The sequence below is a fragment of the Mustela putorius genome, unplaced genomic scaffold, assembly GCF_011764305.1.
Source record: "Mustela putorius furo isolate JIRA1106 unplaced genomic scaffold, ASM1176430v1.1 tig00000929_pilon_pilon_pilon, whole genome shotgun sequence".
Classification (NCBI taxonomy): domain Eukaryota; kingdom Metazoa; phylum Chordata; class Mammalia; order Carnivora; family Mustelidae; genus Mustela; species Mustela putorius.
Genome location: NW_025421520.1, coordinates 2,852,599 through 2,870,067, shown reverse-complemented (window position 1 = coordinate 2,870,067; position 17,469 = coordinate 2,852,599). Strand labels below are relative to the sequence as shown.

Here is a 17,469-nt window from a genome sequence, read left to right as displayed (position 1 = left end):
CGTTTATATGAATGCACCACGTCTACACATACACACGTATGCACTCGCATGTATCTGACAGATACAGACACACACGCACATGTGTTGCACACAGACACGTGTGGCTCGTGTGTGCACGCGTCTATGGCGAGACTGCTGAGCCCACAGCATGCGGTGTTCCTCGGTGGGTCCCGCCCGTGCTCCTGACTCCCGACGCTGTTGGAAGAACCACTTCCCTCTTCTCCTGTCTCCAGCAGACTCTTCTCGCTCACCAGCAGTTTATTCCTCTGGAATTTGAGGACACGCGTCGGGTCCTCTCTCTGACGCGCTGTGTGGTCCTGGGGAGGTGGCCCGCCTCTCCTCACGGGCGTCATCTCGTCATCTCTCTGGATGAAAATGACCCGGTTTTCCTCCTTCCTCCTCAGCACGTTCCTGTCCAGCAGGTAACCCTTCCCCGGGGACTCCGAGTCCGAATTTCCCAGAGGAGAACTTCGAGCCCATCTCAGGGATCAGCTTTCTCTGTGGATTCACCGAACGCCCGAGGCCACCTATCGGCGCCTACAGACCTCGCAAGTCAAGAGGAAGACTCCGGCGGATCCGGAGTGAACACATCACACGTTTGTTGAATGGATTAGCCTGTGACCCAGGAAGAGGGCAAAGCTGGTTCCAGGAGCAGCGGAGGGCAGAGTGCTCCGTCGCGAGGCCAGGAAGGCACGTTCGAGTGTCTTCTGAGGAACTGGCAAGTGATCGCTGCCCTACGGGGAAACAGACCCCGTTCTCAACCCCCGACCGTGGGTCCTGTTCTAAGTGTCCAGGACCCTCAAACACACGGTGCAAGGAACAAGCTGTAAGCCCAGAGGACAGAGTAACAAGCACTTAACGATCACATGCTTGGGGGGAATCTTTCCTTTTAATATATAAATTTTATTAATTTCTGGAGAAGGGCACGGAAGAAGAGGCTGTGCTGAGCCGAGCCCACAGGAGAGCCTCCAGCTGAACAAGAACAGACTCGTAAGGGTGATGTCTGGAGCCCCAGCGGCCCACGGGGAGCCAGAGCAGCGGGAGCGCATCGCCTCACCCCTGCTCACTCCCCGGGCTCCTGCCTCCCGCGTGGCCCAGGGGGCTTGGCTGCTCCACTGCAGAACGCAGAGCTCCCCGTGACCCCATGTCAACCACGTCAACCACGCCATCCGTGCCAACCTTGGCTCGTAAAGAATCCGGTCATGGGAAAACCAGTTTGGGTGTGCCACACGTCGTGAGGTGGGACCTGACAGCCACAGGACATCTTTTTCATGTGCCTCCTCTGACTCACTCGTCTAAGGAGGAAGGTGTCCCCGCGGCCACGCTCTCTGGGGTCGGACCAAGATCCCCCTATGACCATGCTCTCTGGGGTTGGACCATACTTGGGGGGCTCACCCTAGGCCACCGAGCTGAGCGTCCGCCTGCCCCCAGGCGCGTGCTGCAAGTCCAGCGGGCTGCCGCGGGCCTGGGAGGAGGCTGGACCGCAGCCGCGCGCCCCCAGATGCTCGGCAGGGCCGTCTCCATGTTTTCTGGGGAAAACTTGGCTTCCGAGTCTATTCAGCCCCATTCCGGGCCGAGGACAGCCCTGGCATGTGGGGCCGAGTTCACAGCCAGCGTCTCCCCTCAGCCTGTGGCCCTCACTTCTCCGACAGGTCCGCGCCGGCGAGGCCAGGCCGGGCTGCAGAGGCGGCGACTTGAACTTCGCAAGATGTTTGACACGTCCTCAAGGCCTGGTGGGAAGTGTGGACACTCGGGGCGTCGTAGTAACGTTCAGGATCCCCAGAGGTGTGGCACGGGACAGCACCCGTGTCCCCCCGCGGCTGCTCCACAGCAGAGCCCGGTGCTCGGAGCCGGCATCGTTCGGGGCCAAACCAGGGTGACCGTGTCCCTGTGGGACGTGTGGCCCCGTCAGGACACAGGTAGGGCTGTCATGGCGGAGGGTGGCACCCGGGAGCCAGCGAATGTGCAAGTGCACGTGTGGCCCCAAGTGTCTGTGGGGTCGAGGCTGAGGAAGCGGGCGGCGGCGCCTCACCCGCTCCAGACACGCTTCTCCACACGCTCCGCGGGAGCAGACCCTGTTGTCCTGCTCACTGACACGGTCACCCCGGGCCACACACTTCCTGTGACTCAGTGACGGGAGTGACCGGGCAGGGCGGGCTCATTGCGACCCGAGTGGGAGCCAGGAGCGGAGGTCAGCGGAGGAGGCTTCTGCGGCCGGAGCTGCCGGGCCTGGGAGCGGCCGGAGTCGCGTCGATGATCTGGACGCAGACGGGGAGCAAAGCTGGCGACATCCTCAAGCTGAACAAATCCTGGAAAGACCCTAAAATCTGGCGAAGGCCAGCAAGGTGGCCCCTGAGAGGGACGACCGGGACGTGGCATGTTTGGGACAGAGCAGCCAGCCTGCGTGGACGAGGCTCGCAGGGCAGACTCCTGCCTCCTCCTCACTCGGGAAACTCCAGGTGGTGGGAAGGAGGCTGAGAGTCACGGCCGGGGCCGAGCCCACGCAGCAGAACCTTCTGGCTCCGGCCTGGCCCTTTGTAGCTCGTTTTCGCTCGTGGTACCTCCTCCGACAGAGCCTCTAATCTGTGCGGGGCGGGGGGTGGGGGCAGGGATGTCACTGGACCCACGTCATCGATGGGGCTCAGAGAGGCCACATGACTTTCAGGGTTTCAAAGAGCTGGGTTTGGAAACCGGGTGGTTTATTCCAAATCCCACATTCTTCTCGAAATGCCCGGCCCCAGGGGACCCCTGCGGGACAGCTGAGGGAGTGCCCCCAGGACTGCGAGCCCCGCGGAGGTCAGATGTGGGGGAGGAGCCCTTAGGCATCCGGACCAGACAGAGGAAGGAACCAGACCTCATCGCTTCACCAGCAGAGTCGCGGGACGGAGGGTTCTCCACCCAGAGCGCCCCGTTCATGGATAAAGGAAACGGATCCCTTGAAAGTGAGGGGCTGCAGGGAGCATCTTCCATGTGACTCTTTCTTAGGGAATGCGCTAGGGGATGAGCTGTCATCAACCCGAGATGACTAGGAAATCCGGGACAAAGGGTCAGCAACAAGCGTGTTGGAGCGAACGAGCCGGGAGCTGGAGGGGCTGTGAGCGAGAGGACAGCACGCGAACGCCTTCTGCCTCAACAATGAGGCGCCCGAGGAGCCACTGTCAAGGGGAGGCACGTCCACTAATGTGACTAAAATGACTCTGATTTTTCATCAGAACCGCGAGGAGACGAGCGATGACATTTGGGCACAGAAGCAGCCGTAACAACTCAGATGTAGTCGGTACTGAGAAGAGTAGCTTTTGATTAAAGCCAGAGGAGCAGGAAGGAAAGAAAGAGCAGCGGGAGGGGGAGGGGAGAGAAGCCGCGTCGTCGTCGCTCTCACGAGGGAAGCCACGGACCCTGTCTGAGGACAGAGGGACGCACGGCCCTGTAAGGAGGCTCGGTTATAAAGGACACGACTGGAGCACAAGCACAACCTTAAATCTCAAAATAGTTAACATTCAAGACGTGTGCAGGAACAGACCCCACAGAAGAAGACTGTTTGAATACATGTGTGCCTGGGAAAACTGCTCCATATCCATCCACACAAACACGCGCACACACGTAATATATACATACATGTATCAGGAATCGAGAGAGAGAGAGAGAGAGGTAGACACAGACATAGTCACGTACTCTGTATCTACATGTATGGACAGATACGTCCAGATGTCACAGCACAAAGTAATTAGCATAAACACATTTGTCATACAGTGAACGTAAAAGAAATTAACTACTAAAATAAAATAAACAAGGTTCTCAAATTGGATTATTGCATTAAACATCTACTGCTGTGTAACCAGTCACCCCCAAATTTAGCGGCTGAAAACAACAGTCACTACGTATTGTGTCTCACGGTTCTGGTGGCTCAGGTGTTGGGGGGGGGGACTGGTGGATGCCAGTCTGCTCAGGGTGCCGGCTGGGGGCGTGGGCTCATCCGAAGGTTCAGCTGGGCCAGGAGACTCCACGACCAAGACGACTCCTTCCATGGCTGGCCAGATGGGCTCTTCCCACGTGAGCCTATCCACAGCTCGACTTGAGTCTCCTCGCCGACAGGGCATCTCACTTTTCAGAACGAGCAACGCCGAGCCCACAGCAGGAGCTTTTATAGCCTAGAGTTGGGAGTCACACACCACCATCCCCGCGTCTTCTGTTGGTCACGCAGACCAGCTCCGGTTAATGAGCCGGGAGCCCACCCGAGGGGCAGAAGACCAAGAGATGAGAATCTCTGGATGCCCTCTTGGAGCCTGGCTGCTACTCCAGTTCTGCGGCTACCTTCAAGACAGTCACCCAAGGCCGTTATTTAAAAAGGTTAAAAAATCAAATATAAACAAAGACATACCAAAAAAGAGAGTCAGTCCCCAGTTTTAATAGAAGACTGCTATTTTTTCCACCAAAAAACATTAAGTAAGATAAAACAAAGGCCCTTTGAATCCTTGAGCATCATGATTTATGATCAAGGCGTCATGCTCATAAATATTAATATGCTAAATATTATAAAAGAAATTTTCAAAAAGCAGAAATGACAGAGAATACAGGAAAATCAGCAGACGCCTGTGATTTACAGGAGGTTCAGTCTGCGCTGTCTGGTTGTGTTACCCCGTTTCCCCTTGAACATATTCTTAGCATCCCATTTTAGACAATCTCTTGGCTTTCTGGCTGTATCTTTTTGAGTTATTCTGTCACCAGTTTTCCGGGGTTATGACAAACTTACCTAACATCTTGCAGTCCATTGAGAGGGGACCCTTGGCTCTTTCAAGAGCACTGGAGAAGCCTTCCTGTCACACCGTCCCATACCCCGCACTGCTCATGTCATCGTGGTCACGTTGACTAAGTCCACATAAACACTACACCCAGAAAACGCTAGAAAATTTGCTCTCGACAGTCACATGCATTTCCCAGAAGTGCAGAGGCGCAAAGGAGCGCATCACCTTTACCCGAGTACCTCCTGTTTCCGTTGCTCGAACACCATTCACGGGAACCGGCCAAGTTATAAATCAGGAAACACCCACGTTCGTTTCAAAAAGGAGAAATAACATAGAAAACATTTTCTGACCCTAGTGTAGCAAAACTAGAGGGTGCCACAATCACAAAACCAAATACAGCCCGAGAAATTTTACAATTCCCTACTGATCAATTTTTAAGTCAGAGGGACATTTAAAGCAAAATTACAGAATTTCGGGGAAATCATCGTCCCTGAGATACTAGGCAGCGTCTGTGCGACCCAAACAAAGCACACTCACAGACGGGACTGTTTGTGTCAGTAAAAAAGAAAGACAGGAAATGAGTTCACCATCTTGTTCAGAAAGTTGGGGAAAGCGTGCTGTGAACCGTCACACAGAGGGGAGCAAAGACTCCGTAGCGACAACAGAGAAAATGCTCTGAGACATGAGAACAGCTGAACCGATGAATAAACCACACGCTGGTTAATTTCTAATCAAAGAAAAAGTGAGGAAAATGGAAAGCACAAAGCAAGGAAGGCGGGCGACGCACACCCCAGGTCTGGGCTAACGTGTCCTCCAGGTCCGGGCTAACGTGTCCCGCTCGCCCGAGCACGGAACACAACGCCCAGAGCTGTCACTGCTGTTACGAGTTTTGGCCCCAGTTGACCCGTGGGGCAATGAGGCTCCAAGAGGTCCTATGACCCCTGTGCGCCTCCCAAGTCCCCCGACGGTGGACCCACAGCCAAGCCCAAGGCCGAGAGGCAGTGAAGCCCTTTCCGTCTGGGGTTGACCCTATCGGTCAATGAGGTCAGCTCGGCGTTTCCCGATCCCTGGGACCAGGTTGGCCTCAGTCTGAATGCGTTTACGAGCACCCCAGGGAAGATGGAGCATGACCCCTCCCTGACCGCCAGGCCAAGGGCACGGCCGGCTTCTGTCTCATGCAGCAACGGACTTGCAACAGGGAGCCTGGGAAGGAGGTCACGACCTCTCCTGCTTCTAGCCCATCACCTAGTTTTCCAGGTAGCCGATGAAGACAGAGAAGTGGCCTCCAAGAAAAGGAAATACGTGAACGCCCTTTGACTTTCGTGCTGGTGGCCAGGCGAGATGACGACAGGCCATGCGGTAACGGGAAATAAAGCAGCTGCGTCACAGCACGCCTCCAAATCAGTTTTCAGATTGATTGAAGCTCAACACAAAATATACACCGTGAAGGCTAAAATCCTAGAGAGGAAAAGACACTAGCACCTTGGAGAAAGGATAAATATGTAGCAAGAAACATGGACAAAACATCTGAACAGGCGATTTCCAGAAGGTGGTAATGAAATCTTTGTCCGAGACATTCCAGAAAATCCGCTCAACCCTGCTAAGGACCGCTGAGTGCCGGTCATCTCAGTAAAGGTTTCCAAGTGCTGCTGGCGGGGAAGCCTGGCGGGGCAGTGCACTGGCCTTGGGGAGGACAGCCGTGCCAGCCTCCTAGGGCTGCTGTGACGAGCGCCACAGGGTCTCATGCTCTGGAGCCGGATGTCCGAGCTCAAGATGTGGCAACCGCGGCTCCCTCTGCACCACCCCCGGCCCCCGCTTCTGGGTCTGGCAGTGGTGTTCTCCCTGTGCGTCTCTGTGTCTCTGTGTGTCTCCGTCCCCTTAGAAGAGCATCAGTCATTGGACTTAGGACCCACCCTAATCCAGCGTGACCTCATTGTACCTTGGTTATCCGCAAAAAGCCCATTTCCAAATAAGGTCACGTTCAGGGACCTCGGGTGGATATGAATTTTGAGGGGACTCTGGTGAGCCCAGTACAGCAACTTAGCAACACCTCTCTATTTTAAATATTCCTGTTCTTGTCCTACAATCTTCCTATAGATATGCTTGTGTCCTGCAAACACTCTGGGCAGCCTGTCTGACCAAGGCTGTAGGAACAGGCTCGCCGCAGCCTGTGAGAGCACCATCCTTGGACCAAAGCACAGTGGCAAGCCCAGGAGCCACTGTGCTCTCTCCTCTGTCTTCCGAGCTCTACCTCCAAGGGCACGAGCACCCTCTCACCGACTAACTTCCCTCTCAGGCCGGACGCCTACGCGTCTACCACAATCTGCAGCTCCATCTTCCTCCCTGGCCTCCAGCTTCCCGAAGGTTCCCACAAACAGATGACTGTGTTTCTTCACGAGAATCAGATGACATCAGGCCGAGCCTGAAAACCTTCTTTGACTTCTGTGATGGGCCGAATACACGTGTCCCCCTAAAATTTCTCTGTTGAAGCCCAAATCCCTGGTGTGGCTGTTTTTGGAACAAAGAAGTCATTAGGGTTATGGGAGGCCTCAGGTGAGCTGATAGGGTAGGATTAATGTCCCTATTGAAGACACAGCAGAGAGCCTGCTCCCCCCCTGCACATGCACCCAGGAGAGGCCATGGGGGCCCCCGCTGGGAGGGCAGCCACCTGGCTGGGAGGAGTCCCCACAGACCCTAACCAGCCGGCACCTTGACCCGGGACTGCCCACGCTGAGAACCAGCCTCAGACGGGAGCATCTCTGGGCTGCGGCCCCCAGGCCGTGGTATCGGATCCTGCACTCTGAGCCAACCAAAGCAGCTCTGTCTCCCGTGGGATAACACCCCGAGGCTTTGCCCTGGTCGCCTCCCAGCTGAGTGGTCTGGTCCCCACGCAGCTCCAGTCCCCAGTCTCTGGTCCCCATGCAGCCCAGTTCCCATGCAACCCCGGACCCTGGTCCCTGGTCCCCATGCAGCCCCGGTCCCCAGTCCTGACACAGCCCAGCACCACAACAGCCCCAGTCCCCATGTGGCCCCAGTCCCCAGTCCCCGGTCCCCATGCAGCCCCTGGTCCCCAAGCAGTCCCGGCTCCTGGTCCCCATGCAGCCCTGGTCCCTGATCCCAACGCAGCCCAGCACCACACAGCCCCAGTCCCCACACAGCTCAGGTCCCCAGTCCCCATGTGGGCCAGGCTTGCTCCTGCCCCAGGCACACAGTCTGGGCTCTGCCCTCCTCCCCAGGCTCCTCACCACAGACGCTGCACCAGCAGACCTTCCTTGAACACAGAGTCTAAAGAGCGCACAACCCTCAATTTCTACTTACCTGCTGGTATTTCTCCCCTACAGGATCCATCACCACCTAAAATTAGCTCTCTGTTCCCTTCATCGGCCTGTTTTGTGAGTGGCCCCCACCAGGGAAACGCTCAGGGGACAGGCCCTGGCCTCCCTTGCAATGGGACGTCGTCGGAGCTCAGAAACAGGGATCAGGCATGTTCATCGAGAGACACAAATACTACAAACAGAAGCTTTTACTCAACATGTGTGACACCCTTCTGTGGAGAACAGCCGTCACAGTGAGGTCCAGGGCCCTGCTAGGGGGCTGCTAGGGGGCTGTGAGCTTGAAGCAGTTTTTCTAACAGGAGCACAGTGTTTGCCCTTTTCTGCCTCATTTCGAGCGGCTACAGGACATTGGCGCAGAGAGAAGGCGGAGCAGACCCGAGAGCCCAGCCGTCCGCGACAGCGTGAAACGCCAGTCTCCTCCGCTATAGCTTTCGTTCTGGCATGGTTATTTTCATATGAACATATTACACATACTAACATGTAACGGGGTTATTTTTCTTTTAAAATGCGTTTATTTTAATTTCCCAGTTTTCATTTCCAGTACGGCAGGTGTCAGCGGACGTAATCCACGTCAGCGAAAGTCTTCAGGATCATCAATGATTATTTTAAGAGTGTGCGGGGGTCCCAAGACCACAAACCGTGAGAGGGGCAGCCACAGACCCTGTCCAGCCGTGGACGAGGCCACAGGAGTCTGCTGCACCCACGTTCCCTCGTCACGTTAAACAGACACGCTACAGACCAGCGTGTACAGCTTGACCTTCCCATGTGAAGTCAGAGAAACGGTAATAATCATTTGTTTAGCCGCAACCCTGCGCGTGCAGGGGTCCTCACAGCCCACTGGCCAGGGTTTATGGGGGGACATCCGGGAGGGAAGTGACAGGAGGTGGGGGGAGGGCCTACTTCTTCCTGTGTGCATTTTTATACAATGGGACTTATTCCTTTATTACCCAGACTCTTCTTTTAATTTTAATTTTTATTAATGTAAGTCGGAGGCCGGCGTGGGCCTTGGAGTCAGGACCCTGAGATCAAGACCTGCGCCGTGATCAAGAGTCAGACACTCAACAGGGTCACCCAGGCACCCCCAGACTCCTTTCTGAAGAAGGCAGGGACGTGAAAGCCCGAGGAGGCCGGGCTGGCTGGCTGGGGGCTCTCGGGAGACGGAGGCCCCGCGCGGCAGCAGGAGCCTGAGGCCAGGATGTGGGCTGCCCGGGGCCTTGGAAGCCCTGGTGGGTGCGCGAGGGTGTGAGTGGCGCCGACACCGGGCAGCGTGCTGCAGACCGGGGCTCCGTAGGTCGCGGGCCCTGCGTCTGTACTTGGCAGCTCCAGGGGCCTCTGCTGGACACACACGTCCGAGAGCTCAGAGCTTGGCAGGGGACTTGGGAGGGGACCCGGTCGTGGAGGAATCAGAAATGAGGCTGGGACGGCCCATGGGGAAAGCCCCCTTCCACCAGGATGACAGGAGGCACCGTGGTTCCCGGAGCGCCCCTCCGCACAAGCCTCGGACATTGTCACGGCCCCTGGAGGTCGCTCTGAGGCAGGTGGCACTGTCCCCAGTGGACCGACGCACGGCTGTGGTGGGGAATGTGCGGCACTTACAGCTGGAAACCTGCAACCATCCGTGACCTTGAGAGAGCACCTTCCTGGGCTCAGGTTCCCGCGGTGTCCCCTGCCGGTGGGGGTGGGGGAGGCTGGCGGATCCCCGCCCAGGGGCACCGATAGACGGGTGAAAGGCAAGCCCTGCAAAAGCCCGCCTCTTCCCCAACCACGGTGGGGGAGATCACGGATGAACGGACACTTTCATTTTGAGTTTCTTTTCCCTGGGCATTCTTCTCCAGCCCCCACACTTCTGCCCTTGTCTTTCTGAGCAGACGTCAGTGTCGCTTTGGTCCCCACTGACACTGGTTCCCTGTAGCTGAGCAGCTGGTGGGGGGCGGGGACACACAGCAGAGTCTCGGGCCCCCAGCGCACAGGGCCACCATGAGAACCACAGGTGTGGAGGTCAGGAACAGTGCTTTGCACAGTGCCCAACGCTTGCAACCAGCGGCAGCCGACAGGACCAGGCTGGCAGGTCGGCTGCGATTCTATCTCCTTTCAGGTGAATTCTCCGCTGAAAGCCTAAGCAATTAGGGTCCTGGTTTGCTCTGAGCGGCTCACGCAGTTTCCAAACTCTGAGTCAGGCTTGATGCTGGTGGTTTCCCTTGGCAACGTGCCCCTTGTTACCGGCACTCAGCCTCGGCGCCACTAGAAACCTCCGGTCACCACGTCTTCCCGTTTCGCGCCCCACTTCTAATGGAGGCACCGGGAATCTCCAGATAAAGAGCTTGCAGGGCACACAACCCCAACTTCAACTTCAGGCCGTATTGACCCTTGAGGTAAATATTGATTTGGTATTTAAGTTGCATCAATATTTACCTCTTAAGTCAATAAAGCTTGATGTGCTTCTCCATTGACGCGGGTATCTGCTTGGACTTTCTCCCACTTCCAGCCCGTATGCAAGCAGCGTGGGGAAGAGAAAGGCTCTCTCCCAGGAAGGGCTCCTGGGTCCCGCATGGTTCCCAGGTCCGACACCGACGTCTGACTGACGGCGGCACGTCCACGTAGTTGGAAGCTGGCGCGGGTCTGTTGGCTCCGGCTGGTGAACCGCATCGTAAGGAGAATGAAACATGGTTTCTCCCTTTGGACGGACGAAACATAGTTACACTGATCTCGGCTGGTACTGCTCGGGAGCAAATTTCTGGGGAGAGTGATGAAAACCATCAGATGGCCTTAAAACTGGGACCAAGGAGATGAGGGGCTCTGGTTTCCATGGGTGAGGCCCTGCGGGAAGAATGGGGGGGGCCCTGCCATGCCTCACAGCCCGAAGGAGCCCGTGCGTCTCTCATACCCAAACCTGCGCATGCCCCGCCCTGAGGGGCCAGCACCAACGCCACCTGCTGCAACCGGACCCTGGGAGGTGTTCTAGGGTCGCATCATGGGAAGGGAGAGCCGGGAGGCCAGGGGGCTGAGCCTCTCCACCTACAGAGGACAGAGATGGTGCTGGGACAGGCTCTCCCGCTTCCCAGGGTGGCAGCCCTTCCTCAACACTGGCTTAACCAGCCAGTAGGAGCTCTGCACGCTCTGCGGTCAAGGGACAGACTTAGACAGCCTTTACTGGGTCCGGCGGTCAAGTTCTCGAGCCAACGTACCCGAGCCCCAGGTGCCCAGACATTGGGTCTGACAGCACTCTGGGTGTCCTCAGTGAGGGTGTTTCTGGATGGGGTTGGCGTTTGAATGTGCGCACTGGGAAAAGCTGATTGCCCTCCCCAACCGGGACGTCGGTCTTCGGCTGCCCCCACTGGCTTCCTGGCTCTCCAGCTTGCACGTGGCTGCGTGTGGGACCTGCTAGCCCCTGTAGTCACTTGAGCCCACTCTTCACATGCACGCGTGTATGTGTCTACATCTCCCACAGCCTCTGTTTCTCTGGAGCTCACCCTGGGGTGAGCTGTGCTGCACTCATGAATCTGAAGCCTGGGGCTTCCCCGGCCTCTGACCCTGTGTCAGCACAGATGCGACCGTGACCTCTCTTGGCCACCGAGGGCCTGATCGGGGTGATCCCCTGGGATCGCTGGACTGCATCTGGGGTCATGGAACAGGTCTGCAGAGTGTGTGGGCTTCGCCACGAGCGCCGTCTGTCTACACAGGACTCCAAGCGTCAGGGAGCACAGCCTGGGTCGGCACGCACGGTGAGTCTGGCGTGGGGGCGGTCACCGCTGTCCCTGGGGCAGCTGGGAGACCTCGTCAGGGGCGCAGGTCTGCGGTCAGGCTGTGTGGGGGTGAAAGTCTCCCGAGAACCCCGGGGGGCCCCACAAGCTCCTTCCTGCCCAGCCACATGTGTGTGAACAGCACGAGTTTCTTCATCTTCTTCAACCAAAACATGTCCTAGCAGAAGAGTGGCCGAAGCGGACAGGAAAGCCCAGCATCTTCAGCTCAGCCAGTCAGCGAAGGGATTTACAGAAACATAAAGATGGCTGTTTGCCCTGAAATACGTATGTTAAAATATAACAGATTTATCCTCGCTATTTCTAAATGAATTAACAAATACGGTTAAGTGTTTTTGGTTTTGTTTTCCAATACAGAGCGTTTCTCATCGGTAACTGCGGACACCGCAGATATCCACAGGTGTGACTGGCAGGAAGAGCGGCTCCGTGGGTCCTCCCAACCCCTGACAACCCCTGAGGGTGTGGCGGGGTCCAGGCGAGCTCCGGATCGCAGGATCGCAGCTCTGTCCCCGCCCCCACGACAAACCAGCACCTTCCGTTCCTCCACACCTGCCTGCGGGCCCCTCCGGTGAGGGTGAGAACTGCAAACACACCTGGCTTTCCACTTCCCAGGCTCTGTTCTAAGCCGTTTGCAAATATTAAGTCAGTTGAGCTCCATGTAATGCCGTGAGGTGAGCATTATTTATTACCTCCCATTGACGGGGGAAGCCCAGAGAGGTTAAGGCACTTGCCACTGGTCACACAGCTGGGAAGGGACGGAGCCAGGACCCACAGGCAGCCAGGCGCCAGGCCCTTCGTCGCTGGGCTGTGCTGTCTCCCATGCCAAATTACGAGTTACTGACGCTCCCCGTCCGCGTCCTCTCAAACCACACTTGCATTTTAATAGCCAACTTTGATGTCCTGACTCTGGGTTCACAGTCACAGGTGGTGCGGCCTTCCGGGGCGGAGACGTGTGGGTTTGTGCTGCGTGTGTCCTACTCGGCTGAGGTTCCCCCACAAATATGCAGCCCGGGGGGTGAACAGCAGAATCGTACCTCCTCCCAGTCTGCAGTCTGGAAGCCTGAGGTCGGGGCGCGGCAGGGTGGGCTCGTCCCGACGCCTCGCTGACGTGTGCCTCCACACCTGCCCGGCACGTCGCTCGCCAGGCCTCGGTTAGGGCCACCCAAAGCCACTGTGCCTCCTCGTAACTCCTTGCCTGCAAAGATCCTGAGTCCAGATGAAGTCACGATCGGAGGCATGGGGGGGGGCAAGGGCGTCCACGAGCAAACGCAGGTGCCTAATCCAGGCCCCGACAGTACCTCCCACCACAGCTGTGCGCCCGACACTTCTGCAACCCGAGCGCCGCCGCGGGTGTGGGACCACGGACAGCCTAGGGAGTGGGACAAGCCCCAGATGGGGGCCGGATCAAGGGGGTGCTCAGAGCCGAGGCAGTCCTGGGTTTGGTCTGTGTTTCTCTCTCTTCTTGCTCCTCCCCCCCGGCTGGCAGTGGACGGGACGTGAAGACTGTTTCTGTGGGGAGTCCTCGTGCTGCGCACCTGGACCCAGCAGCTGTGACCTTCCTGCTGCAAACACGGTTTCTCCAGGTGGCCCCGCAGGCCAGGCGCCACGGGGGGAGGCCCGTCTCTCACCAAGAACCCCCAGAGTTGTTTGTGGTAGGCAGTGCTCATATCCCATTCACCGGAGATAAACTGAGGCAACATGCCGGGATTCAGCAGAGGCCCCATCCCAGTTTCCCGGGAAGGCAGCTTCTGCACTCTCGGCCCACACACAGCGGGGTCACCAGGGGAGCCTGGCACCTTCCACAAAAGCTGTTTTGCAAAATTAAGATAAAGGAACATGCAGATTTACAGAAGTGAGAGGCTGGGGGTTGATTATCGGCTAATCCAAAGGCCTCCCCGAGAGGTTCATGTTCGGCAGGAGGGCGCCCCGGGAGTGCCAGGGGCCAGCTGGCCCGCCCTTCCCCTGCTCCCGAACACGCCTCCCAGTCACGTTTGTTCCCAACACTTATCACACTGTGCAACTTGATTAAACAAGAGGTCAGCTGTGGCCACCGGAGCTCTGTTTCTACGAAAACAGAGTCCAGCGACTTTGGGAAGTCTCCAAAACGAGCTTGCCTTAAAAGAGTTGCCATTGTATTAGCTGTGGACAAAACACTTATAGAAAATAGAAAACAGGGAAAACTGGGCTGCCTGGGTGGCTCAGTGGGTTAAAGCCTCTGGCTTCGGTTCCGGTCATGATCTCAGGATCCTGGGATCGAGCCCCATATCGGGGGTCCCTGCTCAGCGGGGAGCCTGCTTCCCCCTCTCTCTGCCCCTCCCCCTGCTTGTGCTTGCACTCTCTCTCTTTCAAATAAATATATAAAATCTTTTTTAAAAAAACGTCAAAGAGAAAATCATAAAAATGCGCAACTCTACGCTAAGGTCACATTCGATCTTTAGTTCTCAATCCATCTTATTTTTAAAACTTTCTTATCGAGGTATAAAAAAAAATCCATAAACTAATCTTATTTGTACAGCTTGTGTAACTGCCATGTGATTTAGGCTTGTCTAGCTACTCCATTCCAGGGTTATCTCCAGTCCACTTGTTCAGTGCACAGCACACTCTACAAGCCTTGTCCCCACAGAGCACACAGCACAAGGCATCTTGTGATGCTTCTCCACATGAATTCTGGGGCTTGACTAGATGTACTCACCAAGGCCAGTGACACCCTTAACTCTGCACATAGTAGGTCCTCAGTGCTAAGTGTTGGTCCATGAGGAGCCCACTTGGCACTTGTTTCTAATTTGGGGGAGTCAGCACAGATGTGGGCAACTGGACCCGCTCCTTCTCCCCCCATGCACACTGAACACCCCCCGCCCCAGGCACTGAGTTCGTAAGGTCATGGGGCAAAAAGGCCATGAACCCTTTGAGGGCAGGACTGTGTCTTTTTAGCTCTGGGTCCCCAGACACCAGAAATCAAAGGGTGGCGTCAGCCTCGTCTGTCTCTATCAGATGTTGATGTTCAAGATCGTGAGCTCAGAGACCAGCCTGGTGGCTGGAACCGTGCCCCGCCCCCTCCCCCGCAAAGCTATGTCCAAGTCCCCAAAACCTGCGAACATGACCTTATTTGAAAATGGGCTCTTTGCAGATGTGACCAAGTGACGGGTGTGGATGAAGGTGGCCCCAGCCCCACAGCTGGTGTCCTCACCGGAGAGAGGAGGGATCTGGGCCACAGAGAGGAGCAGGCCCCGTGAAGAAGGCAGAGGGGGCCACTGCGAGCCGTGCCGCCGAGCGCCACGGACGGAAGTGTAGCGGGAGCCGGCAGCGAGGCCTGGAGCCCCACGAGTCTCCGTGCAGCCTCTGGGAGGAGCTTGATGCTCTGAGCCTCCCGGCGGGTCTCTTACGGGTGGCTTGAGGAGGACCGGAGTCCCAGCCCCGCACCCCGCTGCAGAACCCCGTCAGAGGCCCACTGCCCGGGCCGCGGTGGCTTCTTCTTGTTGCCTTGTGCTCATCCCACACAACGGGCCAGCTCTGGGGGAAACGCCCGCGACCCTCGTCCCTCCTGCTCTGCTCCTCGGTGACCCGGCTTTGCCAGCTGCTGTTTGCCCATGGTGGGGTAACAGGGGCCCGGGGTGGGGGGCCACCCGCCCACGGCTGCCCGAGGCCTGTCAGGAGACGCCTGGGCCCAGAGCCCACCATCCCGCGTGAGGGTGTGGATGGCCAGGCTGCGTCTCAGGATGGCCCCAGCCGGGGTGAACCAGAATAATGGAATTAAATCTGGCTTCTTTTCCCAATGTACCCGTATTTCACTCAGAGATACGCATCTTCAGCCCAGAAGATACCCTAAGTGTCTATAAGGCTGATTCTTTTGCAAAGCCCTTCCTTGCCGTGACCTGCTCGCAGCCTGAGGTCAGCGAGCTGGTGCCTTTAAGCCTTTTGGACAGCTGAGGAGCCTCGGTGACCCAGGGTGGCAGGGCCAGGCGCCATGCCCAGGGGCTCCCAGAATCCCCCGACACCCAGTCCTGGGAGATCAGAGGCAGCTTTCAGACCAGCCACCCCCCAGCCCCATCCTCTGCCCAAGTCAGGCCCCACAGCTCCCTCCGCTCTGTGAAGCTGCCAGGCACAGGCGCTTCCGCACATTTCTGGGCTGTGACATCCCGCTGGGCTGCCGGGCTGAGGTCTGCCGTGGCTCAAACGTCAGCATGCCCGAGGGCTAGGATGCTTTCCAGAGCTTGTGGGTTCGAAGCCTGGGGGGCTGGGAGATGATGACACCATCTACCTGGATCCTGAGGTTACTGGAGAAGGTGCCTACGTGACAGGCGACATGAGCTCAGCTCGGGGAAATGGCAAAGAAACAAAGAAAACCATTTCAGGCCTGATGTAGCACACAGTCTGCTTGCTGCGCTGAAATATGTACAAATGAAGCCTCTGAAACACGTTCCCCGGGGACTTGTCCGTCGGCGCCAAACGACGTCCGGGCTGCCTGCCCGAGCACCGACAGAAACGCGGGACTCGCCTGCAGGGGAGGAGAGTAGTCCTGGAGGCCTTCCTGGAGGAGAGGAGGAGTCTCAAGTCAGGTTTTACAGGCCAGTGACGGGCGACCAGAACATTCCAAAACAAGAAGCACCGGCCAATACTCGGAAGCCCTTTATTCAGCAGTTTTGAGAGAAAACACGGAGAGCAAAGGTGGGGGCGAGGAAGGAGGGAGACCAGGCAGAGGCGGCAGAGACGGACGGAGCGACGGACGGAGCCTCCCATTCCGCCCTGGAACCAGCGCTCTGCGACACGAGTGCGCATCTTCTCAGGAAGTGTGCTTCCTCCTTCCTTTCCGCTTCTCCCCGAGCAAATGGTCTAAAACCTCCTGTCATGAGGTTTGCGTAGCTCCCGTGGCCCAGGTCAGCTTATTTAATTAGAGCGAGGATTTCGGCCTGCCAGCCGGAGCCGCGAGACCTCAGCCCTGCCGCCCTCCGACCCCGCATGGGGGAGGGACTCGCTCACCCTCCGACCCTGGAAGCTATTTTTATCCGCTGGATCTCAGTGTGATTAGCAAAGGCAATTAAGCAGTCACATCAAAGCTCAGGGCCAGCCGCCTCTCCCACACTCTCTAACAACCTGGAAGGGTTTACAGAAATGTGCCTAGAAGGAATCCAGCCTGGCCATGAATAACGCCACCTGAAAACGTTAGGACAACCTGATTCCACCTCTGAAAGAATGTTCTGGAAACCAGGCGCAGGCAGAGGGCCCTGGACACCCTGCCCTGGTATTTCGTTGTGGACCCCTTTTTTTTTTTCTTTAATAAGAGAGTGTTATGTATTTTGGGGGGGGGGGGGTGGAGTTTCTGAAACAGAAGGAGCCGCCAATACTTATCGGCTACAAAATGAATCAGAGTAATGTTATCTGGGACAGGTTGATAAAGGGGTTTCAGAATTGACCACTGCTTCCCGCAGCAGGCTGTGCCTCCTGGCCTGGCATGCTGGGCACTGCCTGGAAGACCGTGGGAGGGGGTGGGTGGCTCCAGCTTGAGGACCCCGTGCTAGACAGCCACCACGTAGCCGGTCATAGCCAAGCAGGGGGAGCAGGTCTGCAGGGCTCGGACGGAGTCAGACAGAGACACAGAGAGCAGAGACAGAGACACAGAAATAGGAGACAAAGCAA

The 17,469-nt window shown here is 57.1% G+C and overlaps 1 long non-coding RNA gene across 1 annotated transcript; it reads right to left on the bottom strand.

Annotated features, from left to right (window-relative positions):
- Window positions 1-870: 870 nt before the first annotated feature.
- Window positions 871-14,055, bottom strand: LOC123393650. The gene is made up of 2 exons (XR_006608479.1): window positions 4,751-14,055; window positions 871-4,311 (listed from the first exon to the last, which is right to left on the bottom strand). It is a non-coding gene; the product is annotated as an uncharacterized LOC123393650 (long non-coding RNA).
- Window positions 14,056-17,469: the final 3,414 nt, after the last annotated feature.